At 35.2% G+C, this 15,958-nt stretch overlaps 1 protein-coding gene across 2 annotated transcripts in view; it reads right to left on the reverse strand.

Moving 5' to 3' along the window:
- CNTN1 (contactin 1) overlaps nt 1-14,912 on the reverse strand; it is a 318,439-nt gene extending 303,527 nt beyond the window's left edge. The window contains exon 1 of one of the 2 annotated variants that reach the window (XM_028531929.2): nt 14,736-14,912. The gene's annotated coding sequence lies outside the window, so the exon portion shown is untranslated. The remainder of the gene's footprint in view (nt 1-14,735) is intronic. The other variant, XM_028531933.2, reaches the window with a different exon arrangement.
- Nucleotides 14,913-15,958: the final 1,046 nt, after the last annotated feature.

Consider the following 15,958-nt stretch of genomic DNA (forward strand, 5'->3'; position numbering starts at 1 on the left):
TTGGACATTCGAAAAATGAGTAGTATCCTCAGTATACCTCAGCACAATACTTCCCTGAACAATGATGGCATTACAAGGAGAAAGTGAAGAAACAAAGAAGAAATTATGCCACTCACTACATATCATTTATTTTTTGTGACTCCTTAATGTGTACTTTCAGGAGAATATAAAAGAGTAGGAATTTTTATTGCAAGTGTTTCTGATATACTAAGATGTGATTTGTTGAGCACATTTTACTTTGACTAATAAAGTGATTTTGGATAGTAGTGTTGACAGTTTTTCCTCTTTAAAACTAGTAACTTTACCACAGTAAAAATAAGTATAGAAATAATTATCAGTCTGGTGATGTCAGACATAGGAAGCTTCAAAGAAGAGTATTTTATAAAATCCTGTTTTAAATATCTCTTAATATCCCAGTACTACTGGACATCTTTTTTTTAGTGATTTAATCATGTTGTAAATGACTCCTTTATACATACTCCTGTTACAAATATGATTGTATACAAACACAAAACCATATGTGTTTATAAAACTAAGCAGGTATTCTCAGCCATGGCAGGGGATAGAATTCTAAATCTAGGACACCTGTAAATTTCTGTGCCTTTTAAAAAGATGTAATGGAAGGAGATTGGGATGGAAAGAGATTTAACTTGGAGTAGTGAACACACAGCACAATATACAGATGATGTATAATAGAACTGTACACCTGAAACCTATAAATTTTATAAACCAGTGCTACCCCAATGAATTCAACAAGAAAGGTTAAAAAATTAAAAATTAAAATTAAAAAGTTAAAAAAGATGTGTATGCCTTAGCAGAAATCTTGCTCTCAAAGAAACAGTGGAAAAGATTAAAATAAAAATACATGGCTCATTAAATACATTTATTTAATTTTCTTTCCTTAATTACTCAAAGGGAGTTTTTATAACATGCTAATAGCAAAATGAAGTAAAAAACAAAATTATATTAGAGCTTATTAAAAGAGATGATTTGGAGAGTAGAGGCCTGCCAATTTGGTAGCAAGATTTCTAATCAAGAATTATGTACATATGCTGTTTCAAATCTAGAGTTAATTTTCTTAACATTTAAATTACAAAGCTTTTCATACCTAATATCTTTTATTAAATCCTCGTAAGTCATTTTAAGAAATATAATTAAATCACTGCCTTACTTAGAAACTTTGCTCCAGGATAAAATACAAACCCTTTAACACCTTAAAAGAATTTTCTTGATCTGGTCTTTCTCCTCTTCAGCCATGTGTCTTGCCACTTTATAATTTATACTCTATCATATATTAGATTTATTTCAATTATTTGAGCCATTCATATGCTCCTAAATGTCTTTGGCATAGAACATTTACCTAACGTGTTGATGCTCCTTGCATTAGGGCATTCATTACATAGTTGGGGGTTATTTTTAATCTATTTTTTCCACTTAGATTAGAAGCCTCCTGAAGGCAGGGAAGAGTCTGGCTTATTCATTATTACTATCTCATCAGGCCCAATACAATGCCAACAACACAGCAGACCTGTGTTTCTGCACATGCTCTCTCTCTCTCTCTCTCTCTACCTCTGTCTATGTCTGTCTCTCTCTTTCCCTTTCTCTCCACCTACAAATACTAGGTATCCAATACAGTAAATGAAGAAAATAATGTACTTACATTATTTCTTTCTATTTCTAGCCAAAGAGCCTACTTTATAGATTACTTATGGGAGACAGGCTTTTGTTCATATCTGGAAACTCACAAACAAGTAGCTTTAAGGGGGTCAAAAATAGGCAAGTAAGTTAGAAGAGACACCTGCCTAACTAGCATAAGCACCTAAATTAAATCTGGAAAACAATCAGATGACAGACCATACAGCAAACTTACTATCTTCTTTTTTTAAATCCTCACCTGAGGATGTTTTTTATTAATTTTGGGGAGAGAGGAAGGGAGAAAGAGAGAGAGAGAAACCCCAGTGTGAGAGGGAAACATCGAAGAGTTGCTACCGGCACCCAACTGGGTCAGGGATTGAACCACAGCCTAGGTATGTGCCCTGACCTGGGATGGACCCGCAACCTTCTGGTGTACACGGTGACTCTCCACCCAACTGAGCCACCCAGCCAGAGCCACACTTACTTTCTTATCTATTTCCCCAAGTTTAGAAAATGAAGTCAATGAGAATAATAGGAGCCAAATATTTCCCCCCCAGTGATACATACCTACTCAGTCTTAGAACATAGACTTAAATCTATGCCTGTTGAACAGCTAGTATTACAATGTTTCTTTCCTGTACAAGCAAACATAATCATACATAATATGGAAAGTCTATGATACTAACATAAAAAGCAATGGAAGCAAAACGTTTTTATCACTTGAGTTTTATAAAAAACAACTTAGGGTCCATTTTAACTGAAATGTTTTATAATCTTAATAAAAATAAAAATATTTTACATATAAAATAAAATAATATAGGAAAATACCAAATGTTAGGTTTTATGATGTCATCAGTAGACAAGTACATTTCATTTATATTATTTCTTTAATAAAAGTTTTATTGGAAAGACAAAATCTTCTAAATGGGTTTGAAAGATTGATACTACTTAGTACTGGGAAAGATATACAAAAGCAAATATTCTGATTCATACTACTAGGATTATAAATTAATAAAATCTCCTTGAAGGGCAATTAGGAAACTTTGATAATCTGTGAAGATGTACCTCTTTGCTAGCAATTTCACTTTAAAAATGCATCTTAAAGAAACATTCCTGGGAATGTACAAAATCACATGCAGAATGATGTTTTTGGTGCACTATTTAAAAAAAAAAAAACTGTGAAAATAACCCAAAGATGCAAAGATGGGACATAAATTATGTTATATGCAAAGGGATATTATGCAAATGCTAAAAAGAATGTGTTACTCTATAATGCATGGAAATAATGGTTGCCAAGGATAAAAATAGAAGTGAGAGAACATTACATATGGTATAATGCTATTTTGATAGTAGTAATAATAATATACTTATAACTATTTCTATACATAAAAATATTTTAAATATATATACACCGTGTCAACAATTGTCAGCTCTGTGGGTATATTTAAATGATCATCATTTAAGATTTTATGATCATCATTTAAGATCATCATTAAGATTTTATGGCTATTAATATGATGATATGTAATTATTTTAAAAAACAATGTCAAATATATTAAAAAGTTTAGACAAACAAATCCAAAAAAAAAAAAAAACTTACCAAAAATAAGTAAAATAACAATTAGAAAATATGCATGAATTTATCTCATAAAAGAAATACATTGTTAACTTAAAGTGTTATGACACACACAAAAACTCTTAGGGCCAAATGGCTTCACCAGTGGATTCTGCAAAGCATTTTAAAAAGAAGTAATATAGATCATACACAGACTCTTACTAGAAGGAAAGAATGAATATATGGACTCTAACTCATGTTATGAGTCCATCCAACATAAGCTTTACCCCAAAAGCTGACCAAAAGATTGAAAAATAGAACTAAAAAAAATCCATGTAAAACATTATCAAACCTAATCCAGCAATGTACATAATGGATAATACATACCTGGTACATACATGTTAAATTTATTCCAGGAACTCTGGCTTAACATTTGAAAATCAACCAATATAATTCACTGCATTAATCTAATATAAGAGACAATCAGATGGCCATGTCAATACATTTAAAATTATTTAAAAATTTTTAAATTTTGAAAATGGGGAGCCCTGGCTGGCGTAGCTCAGTGGATTGAGCGCAGGCTGCGAACCACAGTATCGCAGGTTCAATTCCCAGCCAGGACACATGCCTGGGTTGCAGGCCACAGCCCCCCAGCAACCTCACATTGATGTCTCTCTCTCTCTCTCTCTTTCACCTTCCCTAAAAATAAATAAATAAATATTTTTTTAAAAATTTAAAAATGGGGACAACTGTAATTGAACAACAAAAAAAGGACAAACAAACAAACAAAATAAATGACATTTAGTAGTCCTGGTCAGGTAGCTTGGTTGGCTGAAGCACTGACTGGATACACCAAAGGTACAGGCTCAAACTCCAGTCAGGGCACATATAAGAATCAACCAATGAATTAAAAAATAAGTAGAATAGAAAAGAATTTTAAAAAAATAAGTGGAATGAATCTCTCTGTCTCTCTCAAAATCAATAAATTACAATGAAAAATTTAAAAATTAAAAATTTTAAACCAAAATAGGAAGAAACGTTTTTACTTCAATAAAGATTAGCTGTAAAAAAATCTAATACTTAATGGTGATGTCTTACGATAATCAGAAATGAGACGTGCATGTCAGTTATCAGTTCTGTGCCACATTACACTGAGGATCCAAGCCAGGGCAATAAGACAAGATTCTAAGAAGTTGTAAGAAATGGCTAAGAAGAAATAAACTCATTGTTCTCAATAACTGAGTTTCTACAAACTTAAAAAATCAACAAATAAATTATTAACATTGACAGTTTGTTTTGCAAGTTGATAAAAGATCAACATACAAATTCAACTCTATTTGTATTTACTATGGACAAAATTAGAAAATAAAATTTAGAAATTATAGTACTTACAATAGCACAAAAAGTCAAAAGCCTAGGAATAAATCTAACAAAAGTTGTACATGGTTTTCACACAAAATTTGAATCATTTAGGAAAAAATTAAAAGATATAAAGTGATATATAGGCAATCATAAATTGAAAAACTCATTTTTACCATGTCAATTATCCTCAAAGTGATTGGTAGATTAATGTTTGGTCTACCAATGTCATATTTATCAAATTCCAACAAGAACTTATAAAAATTAACAAGATGACTTTAAAAGTTATACAGAAAGGCAAAGAGCCAATTGACGACTGGTATGGCTCAGTGGGCTAGACATCATCCTGCAAACTGAAAGAGCCAATTCATAGTTATTCAAGAACTCAAAAAATGGCTAAACTAAAGGACCTACTCTGGTAAACATTAAGACCTATTTTAAATCTTCAATAATTAAGGCTGTGTATTTGGGTTCAACAATAGATAAATAAATCAGTGAAACACAATTAAGTCCAAAAAGAGACCTGCCTATTCATGGGCATTTGATTTTTGACAAAGGTAGCATTGCCAAACCATGGGAAAAGGACAGTTTTTTCAATAAATGGCTTTAGATCAATTTTATATTCATAAAAGTAATAAAATATGACTCAAATCACACACAAAAATCAATCTCACATGAAAGGTAAAACAATATAATGCCTAGAACGCACGACAGAAAAATATCTCCATGACTTAAAGTAAACAAAATTACTTGTTTTATTAAATAAGATACAAAAAAATACTATGGACTACTTAAAATTGATATCATTTGTGGATAAAAAGACAACATTAAGGGAGTATTAAGGCAAATCAAAGAGTGGGATAATTGCAAATATTCTCAAAGGGCTCAAATGCAAACTATATAAAGAACTTCCTATGAATCAGTAAGTAAAGGACAGATAACTCAGTAGCAAAATGGACAAAACTTTTGAACAGACACTTCTAAACAGCTATTCAAATGGCCAAAACACATGTAAAAAGTTGTTCAACTTCTTATCAAAAAAGGAAATGCATATTAAAACCATACCTAGATATTTATCTCCACACACTCTCGCTCACTAGAACAGTTTCAATCTGAAAGGTGGTGATTGGTGAAAGTGTTGGCAAAGCTATGGAGCAACTTGGAATTTCACACACTGCTGGTTGAATTGGAAATTGTTTCAACCACTTTGAAAAAACTAGGAATTTGTCCTGAGCAATAGCCTATTACTCTGCAATTTTAATCTTAGTTACATCTTTATAAAAAATGCATACACATACCTGGGCTATAAAGAAAATATACAGTCATGAATGTTCATAAGAGAATTATTAGTAATAAAACTAGAAACATCACAGATGTCCAACAAGTAGAACAGCTGTGTACATTTTGAAGTAGTCATACAATAAAATTCTATAGAGCAATAAAAATAAGCTATGTTTTACATGCAAATTCATTGTTACAAGCAAAAACATGAATACAGGGTTCAGTAAAAGTAGGTTTGCCATTGTTTGTATGGAAAACAATACAATAATTATTAAATAATAATACGAGAATATACTCTGTGTTTTGCATACTCACAACTGTAAACCTACTTTTTCCCCACCTTCTATATCTCACCAAAAAGTTTGAGAAAGAAACCTGATGCCAAAAGGTACATACTCTATCATTCCATTTATATAAATTTCAAAAATGCCCAAAACTATTCTATAAAGTCTTAATGTCAGAATAGTGGCTACATTTACAGACCATTAGGGTGGTAGTAATTGGGAAAATCTGAAAGAGGAAATGTCAGGTGCTGGCAAGGTTCTTTATACTGAACTGAGTTTTCATTTTATGGATGTAAATTCTTTGTTATAATTCATTGAGCTGACCTTTTTCTGTGCACTTTACTGTATTTCTGTTATTCTTAATAAAAAAGATTTTTAAAAAGCAATACAATGCTTTATTGAAAGTAAACATCTTAGTTTCATCACCATTTAATTGTGCATAAATCAGAATTTTAAAATACCTTATTTTAGAAATACTGAGTTCATTTTAGTACCAAAAGTTATCTTTCTAAAATAATATAAGCAAACCAAAAGAAAAATATAGTACATCAATCCAGCATGCATTTTACAAGACTTTCTTCACTAAAAGCATATTGCTTTCATGAATAAAATAATATGTAATAGAAAATTTTATGTAATATAATAGTCTATTATATTAATGTAAGTCTCAGAAATACATAAATATTATTTATAATATCCTCAGCAATCTTGCCTGATATATGTAGCAAATCTGTACTTTCAGTAACCATGACAATTAAGTACTCTCAGATTAGATGTCTTAGGATAGAATTACTGTTTATGGTTTGTGATGTTTGGAAGCAAAATTAGGGCAGAAAGGCATAAAAACTTCCAATGTTTGGTTCAAATTTAAAATAATGTATTTTCAAATGGCACATTGTAATTGCTTAATTCATGTTTGGGAAACTGCCCATGTAAATCATTGTAGTGAAAGGCCATTCTGTTTATGAGTTATCTATAAATAAAAGATATATGTTTACAATAATTTAATCTCTTGTTTTGATACTAAGTATATTTAGGAGTCTAGGGATAAATACTGATCACCTGAAACAGAGAATATTTAAATTGCGACTCACGAAATACTAAAGCCAAATATCACAAGAGGCAGAATGACCCAATGATTATTAACTTAGGTTCAGGAGTCAGATAACCTGAACGTGAATTCTATCTTCTCTAATCATTAACTTCTTAATTTCCCTAATGTTTCTCATTTGTAAAATGGTCAAAATAAATAAAATCCACTTCACTACATTTGGTTAGTTATGGGATAATGCATACAACACATTTATAGAGAAGAAATCATTTGCACAAGTCAAATAGGAAAATCAGCCTTATACCTCAGTATTTTCAAATTTCAAACTAGGCTAGATCACTGCTCTAGGTAAGTATCCAACTATTTTTCATAAATTTCTTTTCAACAATTTCACTATTTTTGAAAAACATATTTGACTCATCTGATTCTCTAAGATTGCATAGAAGCTACGCCAAACTAAAAAGCTGAATATTGACTACTTAATTCAGAATATCTAGAAAAAGTATTTTAATAGTCTAGTTTTAAAAGATGAGAAAAGAACATTGTAATTGTCACCAAAAATAAAAAGAAATATACTCTGAAGTAAAAAAAAAAGTGTAATATGGGTGTGTGCGTGTATAGTCTAATTAGCCAGTCAAGTAAATAAGTAAAAGATTTTAAAATATGTTTAAACCCAAAACTGTGGTCAGTGGGTTTCTTCTCAGATCATTAAAAACCCAAGTGAAAACTGTAAATAGGTATTGGTACAGTGTATTCTCACTTGATTGCTCAGGACTCTCAATGGATTGATTGTTAATATCAACACCAGTATCTTTGCCTGGAAAAAAAATGGTGGCAGATGGCCAGCTTCTCAGGAGATATTTTGGCTAAGCACAATACACCAAACATGCAACTATTTTTTTTCAAGCTACGCCACTATTATATTATATGATCTTAGGCAAATGACTTACTTCTCTGAGCTTGTTTCATCTGTTAAGTTTAGCTAATCATGTATTTCAATCTAACTTTCAGAATTGTTGTGAAGGATCAAATGAGTTTATGCATGTAATCACACTTTATAAACTACTGGACATCATATCATGAAAGACCTTTTTATTAAGTAAAGAGGAGGGGTATAAATTTTGCCAATATTTAGCTCCACCACTGCTTAATTTATATATTTACATTATCCATGTAACTATATATTTCTTCTTCCTTCTAATACAGAATCATATAAAAGAGTTTCCCACTAATTTAATATTTGGGAATTCTGCAGTGTCATAAGTATAGTTTTTCTTTATCAAATTGCATATTAAAGGACTCTCCTTTTTCTATTTTGTTGTATAAATCAATAAAACCAGGAATTTAATCCCTGAAAAATTGTGAAGATTGACATAACTTCTAGTTTTTATTCATTCATTCATTCATTCATTCACTCCAAGGTAGAGGTATAAATCCTTAATTTGTTGAAATCTGTAAATAAGTTTAATCTTAACCTTCTTTTATTCATTTCTTCATAAAATATTAATTGAGTATCAACTATATGTCAGTCCCTCATTCAACACAAAAAGGAATAAGGCATGGCCACTATCCTCAAGGGCCTATGAGTACTGGTAATAGACAAGTAAAGAATCAGTTACACTATAGTAAATGCTGTAGCTGAGGTATCCACAGGTCGTTATGGAAGCACTGAATAAGTGCCCAAAACTCAGCCTGAGAGTTTAGAGAAGTCCCCCAGAGAAGGTAGCAGCTGACCTGAGCTGAGCCTTGAAAACGTTAGCAGTCAATTTCAGGGCAGACAAGGAGGTTAATTCTAGCCAAGACTGGCATATGAGGAAAGAGTAGAGTTTGGAGGGGGACAGGAAGGGAAAAAACATGATGCGTTAGAAGTGTGAACAGTTCAGTGTGACTGGCTGGAGATGGAAGAGATTGGGATTATAAGAAAACAGTCTTAAAGAAGTAAACAGGAACCATTTAATAAAGGACTTTAGGTGGGATGCAAAGGACTTCAGTCACTTTATTAAAAAGGAGGCTATCAAAAGATTTTCAGCAGAGGAAGTATCTGATGAGACTGGCTTTAGAAAGATAACTTTGGTTATGGTATGAAAACTACATTTGAAAAGAAGACTAGAGAAGAGGGAGACTGAAGTAAGGACTGTGAACTTTGGGGGGGGGATAGTTTCCACATTTTTTATTGTTACTCAAGTACAGTTGTCTCCATTTTCCTCCCACTACTCCCCCCACCCCAGCCATCTCCACTTCCCATCCTTGATCCTACCCCCCTTTGGTTTTGTCCATGTATCCTTGTCCATGTATACATGTTCCTGACAACCCTTTACATGATGAACTTTGAATATCATCATTTTCTACACAGGAAACAGAGACTTACAGAGATTAAATAACTTACCCCCAAATCATACAGATTGTAACTGGCTAAGCTGGGTTTCATGCAGAGTTCTATATAACTCTTGTGTGCTCTTAACACCAGGGAAATTGCCTCTTATAAAAGAAACATGCAACTAACCTAGCATTTAGAGAACAGTAACAAAACAGTGCAGGAAAAGCAATAGCATGGTCAGGTGTACATCATAAAAATCAAGTACAGAGGTGAGCAATTATCTAGTGTATTAAGGACCATCTGGATAATCCTGGCAAAAGCAGATTTAGTGCCTGAGTCATTCAGATAATTGTGCGAACAATGTGACTGCCTTGGCTGAGTAACCTGGTCATTAATATCTCCCATAGTACATTTTGCCTTGTGGCACTTTTGAAATGGACAGTGGTAGCTCAGAAAGAATTAAGGTACTATTCACTTCCCGGGAGAGCTGCCTAAATAATAATGGGATTTTAATAGACTGAGAATGCATTTTCTATATCCTCAGGAGCCATTTCATCACACAGGGACATACTTGTATACACAATATACATAAACCAAATCCCACTTCAAAGAAGGCAAGAAGTTCAGCAACAGTATCCTCATATGTATGTTTCTATAGTCAGCTAACTATCAGGTAATTATTAGGTAAGAGAAAGTTTTCTGAGCTTTAAAGCAATGAGAGATACTACTGCAAATATATAGGTTAGACTAAAATAAAATTAAAATTTCTCTATGTCCAAAACATAAAACACAAAAGGGAAAAAACAGGATGAGGAAAATTTTCACAGTGTACAGATTTTGTATTAAACAAAGAAAACATGAATACCCCAATAAAGTTACAGTCAAATGAAATCCAAAAATTAAAAAAAAATGAAGAGCCAATAAACAAACACATTTCCTGGACATATCCAAAATTATGGAAGCACAACTTAAAAGAATAACTAAATACAATTGTTTTACAATCAAAATAGTCACGTTTTGTAACCACAACACCAAGTGTTAATAAGAACATAGCCATATTGGATTATGCTGAGTATCAATTTGTGTATAAACTTTTTGATGGTGCAATTTATCAATAAGCATTAGGTGTCTGAATATATTTATATATTTGACAATATCTAATAAGTTATTGTAAAGAAATGGTAAGAAATGCAAAGATTAATGTATATTTATGTTCATTTTCAGAAGTGTGAAAAACCAGAAACAATCTAAAGGCTCTATATAAAAGAACATTTGGCAGCCATAAAAATATGGTTATTAAGAATATCAAATGAAATTAATGTTTATGTTATTATGTCAAGTGGGATAAAGGCTAAATGCAAAAATGAATATTCATTCTAATTTCAAATTGGTAAACTTTAACTATCAATGCATATTTATTGAGAGGGTAAAAGTGGATGTCTCTGCATACAATTTTCTTTTATTTTGAATTTTTCCTGAATGATTCTGCATTTCCTTATAATCATGAAAATGTTATTTTATAAGTAATAGTAAAAGGGTATACTTCTGGATGCAATTTTACAAAATAGGTCATTCATGTGACCATAATGAAATGTCCTATTCAGTAGCTATATTTTCAAGGGCACACGATTGCTAAGCCCAATTCTCAGAATTTGAACCCAAGTATTCTTGCTCCAAAGACAATACTTTTTAAGATAGGAAGTGAAACACAGTGAAAGTTTCAAAGCAGAGTAGAACTAATAATACAAATTAAAAATACATTATACCAATAATAATGTGCAACACCTTAGATTAAAGCAGAGGGATTTATTCATTTGATTAAACTGCCTACTGCACATATCCAGGCACGCAATGAATGACAGATGAAACTGGTATTGGGAAAACAGAGAAAGATACAAATTAGAGGTGAGAGTAAAAATGAACAAATTAGTTACTGAAGTTACTGAGTTACTTTAGTTACTGAAGTAACTGAAGTTACTTGGAGGTAAGGGAGAAAACATCTAAAAATAACTAATCATAAACCTATGCTAAAAACCAGTTTATGGGTGATGACTATGGATGGGGAACAAGCAAAAATTTGTTTTTACTATGTTCCTTATTATTACTGTAAATAGTACTTTTACTACTGAAAGCTATTATTTATGAGCAATTACTATGGGTCAAGCCCTATTTTAAATGTGTTATATGCATCCTCTCACTTAAGATTGAAATAAACCCACAAAAAACTGAGGTAATTGCTATTATAATCCCCAGCTCGCTTACTGACATTCACTTATCTGCATAATGATACATAAATATTTACATGTATAGGTATCCTTCCATAGCCTGTATTCTTAGCCACTACGATAGTATTTGGAAATGGCTAATGAAGGACAGATTAGCAGTAGAAGTGTAAAATGAGAACTTTAATTCCAATAAAATAAATTATTACCAGTTTGGGGGAATTCATCAGAAAGCTAGAAGCAGGAAGAAGAGATAGGAGGGGCACAAAGAAAGGAGCCTTAGAAAAAGCAGGAGAAAATTATGACATCAGATCATTATGGTATCAAGTAAAATTTTAAGAAGACGAGCAATATGGAAAACAGCATATCATAAGGAAAGAAAAATGAGCAATATACCAATAAAAGAATACAAATATTTGACACAAAGAAGTAGAGCTTAAAGATGACTTAGAGAGGGTAGGGTCTGTGATATGATACAGAACATGACCAATTTACATGTAAAAATGCATGAAAATGGAAATGGAAATGAATGAACATTGCTGATTATTTAAAAGGCAATTACATAGGATGTTTTGCCTAAAGAAATATGAGTTTTCTCTCTCTTGGTGTCTTGTTAGTCTCGAAGGGCACAAGATACAAGAGAAAATACAGAATAAGCTGTACAAAGTCATAACCCCCACGGGAAAATTGATTTATTTTGTGGAAGGATATAGAAACACTCATGTCATCCATTGCTCCTTGTGAAAAGAATAATGAAGACAAAGGCAGTTTCCAAAAGTAGTCCCCACACATAGCCTTCTATCAACCAATACATTTTCCCCAAGTCATTGCTGCATCCATCTAAACAACAACTTATGTTGATGCTTCCGAATGAGAACCTTGGACCCTGCCTAGGACTGTGTTCAATGGTAATGGTATTTTCCTTCAAACCATTTCCTGTCTAATTAAAAGGACAAATCAGACTGCAATAAGGGTTAAGCAACAAATAAGACTGTATCTGAATCACTGAATAATACTGAACTATATTATTACTGGTATCAATCTTGACCAGATTTTGTTACCAGGACCAAAAACCATGGGAAGCTGAACTATTCTGTTTGAGGGGAAAGTGCTACATGTATAATTCACAGTAGGTTATTGGAACATCAGGGTTGAAAGAGTGGATTTTTTAAGACTTTAAACAAATTACTTGTGTCCTTTACATTTTCATTTTCTCATCTAAAATAATGGAATGCTATTATCAGAATTAAATAATTCCAGGCATTGGGAAGAATGAATGCACATACCTCTATAAAAGAAAGCCCATGCAATATGAATATATATGATATGAAACAGCAGCACAAGTTTAAGTATCAGCTCCACAGTAAAACTGATACAAAGAAATACATCAAAACTACTCCAAAGGTCCTAAGGGTCCCTTAGTTCTACACCCTGTAAAGAGGATGCATCCTTTCCCCCCAGATCCCCAAATGCTGCTAGCTATAAGTTACCACCCCCCAAAATTTACTAGCCAACAACCAAGGTACAGGCATAAGCAAACCATTATGCTCTAGTGAGTTTCATAAGATATCCCAGCTATGATATATATTTACGTGATACATGTGTTACATTTCAAGCTAGTATGGTTCCTAGGTACACCATGAAACCGAAAAAATCCAGGAAAATAGATGAATATCAAATAGCACTCCAATGATGTATTCAAAATAATATTTGGAATTATTGATCTTTGAGTGTGTTACAGAAACATTATTTCCTGCAGGGTTTCCTCAGTCAGCAGATCTTCTCTGGCTTTTCCCCCAATGGAGAATTGGATTCCTTTTTGCCCCGCCCACTCAGTGCCTCCAGATTGCTTCAGAAGGCCAAGGCAGCCTGTTCAGCAGCAGGCAAACGGGGCTGGGTGTGCAGGAGCTATATATAGCTCCACCTTGGAGATGTGCGCACACACAAGCACACGTACAGATGCCCATGCTGGATTTTGGCATGAATAAATGAGAAAAGGTTGCAGCTCTCCACTCATCCTCTCCTATCACCCCAATTTTCAGCAGTTTTCAAAGCAGGGTGTCATCAACCCCTGAAAGTGATGCAGCAGCGTATAATTTCTCTGCAGTTCTCCCTACTGCTTCCAGCAATCTGACTCCAGCAGGAACCGGCACTGGGCCAACACCTACTTCCCAGATGCGGTCACCCAGAGAGGCTGCCTCACAGTCGCTGTGAACCCATCAGGGCACAATTACTTGACTCTCTGGGAATCCCCGTGGATAAACCTATCTTTTAGAAACTACGGGAGAAGGTGGTTCCCAGGAGACAACGCCAGGCTAGGAGAGAAGAGGCAAAGCCTTCGCTGTCTCTCTCCCAGCTCAGACTGCCGCAGCGATGGGAGAAGGGCCCGTGTCCTCTCCATAGAGGCGTAATTAATCCGAACTTACCCCTCGAGGTGCAGGATATCCCCCCACCCCGACTCCCACCCCTCCCCTCCGCACACCCTGTCGAAGGGAACCAGCATTTAGCAGAGGGAGAAGTCCCTTCTTCCCCTCGGCGCAGTCATTCCCAGTTTTTGCTGGGATGTGCTGGAGTCTAGACGCAAGGTAGGAGAGGGAGAACGAAAGGTGCGGACAGGCGTGGGGAGGAGGAGAAGCTCTTCCAGATCGAGGAAGACCCCCGGGTTCCCGGGGGCTGACAGGTCTGCTCCCCCAGACCCTCCCCAGACGGGTGGCATGGCACCCAGTGGGCGCATCACGGCGGTGCGAGCGGAAGCCTGAAAGTTGAGGAGACACAGATGGGGCTCAGCCCCCGCTCCTCCGGCACTGCCGCCGTGCTCCGCCGGTGACCCCAGGCTGCAGCATCCTGTGCACCTCCCTCCCAGCACCAGACCTCCTGCACCTCAGGCCTTCACGACGAGAGCTGCGACGACCTCATGAGATTTGGGGGTGACGAGGGCGGGGCAGGATTGGGGGAAGGGGGAAGGCAACAGTAGCGTGAAATTACGCATTCTTTATCCTATCTGCAAAGAAGGAAAAGTCCTGCCTCCTACCTGTTCCCTGCTCCTGCTCGTCCCGGCGCGGCACAGCTGGACCATCACCTACAGGTTTCCCACTTCCGCTGCAAACACCTGGGAGCGCATCTTCCCAGCCGGCGCCCCTCCTCGTCTAGGTCTAGCCCACCCGAGATACTTGACAGCAGAAGCCCGGCCTTTTAGAGCGGTTATTGGCACGGATGGGAAGGAGAGGCGGGCACCAAAGAGAAACCTGCATATCTGATTGGACAGATTGGATGTCACTCTCACCTTAGGACCAGGGTTTGCTGCGGACCGGGTAGCTGCTAAACCCAGCTGCAAAGGGTCTCTGCAGTGCTTGGAACCAAAACCTGCTGCTACTGGATCAAGGACCCTTAAGAGGAGGGAAGGTGGTTTGATAACTTGTCATCTGACAAGACCCCAAAAGGGAAGGAGAGGCCAGGCATAAGCAGACACCCAACACTTCCAGAGCTTCCCCGGAGGGACCATCTGCTCTGAGATTTGACAGGAAAAAACATCACGGGCAATGCTTCGATAGGGAAGCAAGAACCTCGATTAAGAATGGAGAAAAATAGAAAAATACATACACTTATGTAAAAAAAAATTACAAGAAAAAAGTGAGGGTTTTGTTTATTTGTTTCAAGTTTCCATTTTTGCCCAAATGCAACATGGCAGTTTTTCGTGTAGAGAAAAGGTTAAACTGCTTATTCTATAGTGCAGAAAGACTCCCGAATATCTCCCGGTAAGAACAGCGTTTCAAATGGGAAAGCCTGCACAATAACTTCTAAATAAAGAGTAAAGGAAGGAAATGAAGGCCAAACTGCATAAGGACTTACCTCAGGCAGCTCATTTGGTAGCAAAAGTCTTAAAATACTCACCATCAGACTGACAGATAATCAGTCTGTTCCCTTTCTACTGATATTAGTCCATCATTCCTTTTGTGCTTAAACCCTGAGTCTGCATGGCATGGTCAAGCCAACAGAAACCTCCGTGATCCCAAGCCTGCCTTTTAGTTTCAGGGGCACAGAGCAAAACAACTTTGCACGTGTCTGCCATCTTTGCCATTGGTCCAGGTGAAATCGGGAAGCAGTGGAATTTAAAGAACTCTTAAGTAGGAAAAGGTGATAGAAAGATCACAAGTAGAGTTAGGAGTAAGGAAGTGTCTTATTTTACTGCTCTATAAAGAAACAATCTCCCTCACAGTCTGCATTCTATCTGTAAAATAGCCGAATTCTTCATTA

Source organism: Phyllostomus discolor, chromosome 2, assembly GCF_004126475.2.
Source record: "Phyllostomus discolor isolate MPI-MPIP mPhyDis1 chromosome 2, mPhyDis1.pri.v3, whole genome shotgun sequence".
NCBI classification, from domain to species: domain Eukaryota; kingdom Metazoa; phylum Chordata; class Mammalia; order Chiroptera; family Phyllostomidae; genus Phyllostomus; species Phyllostomus discolor.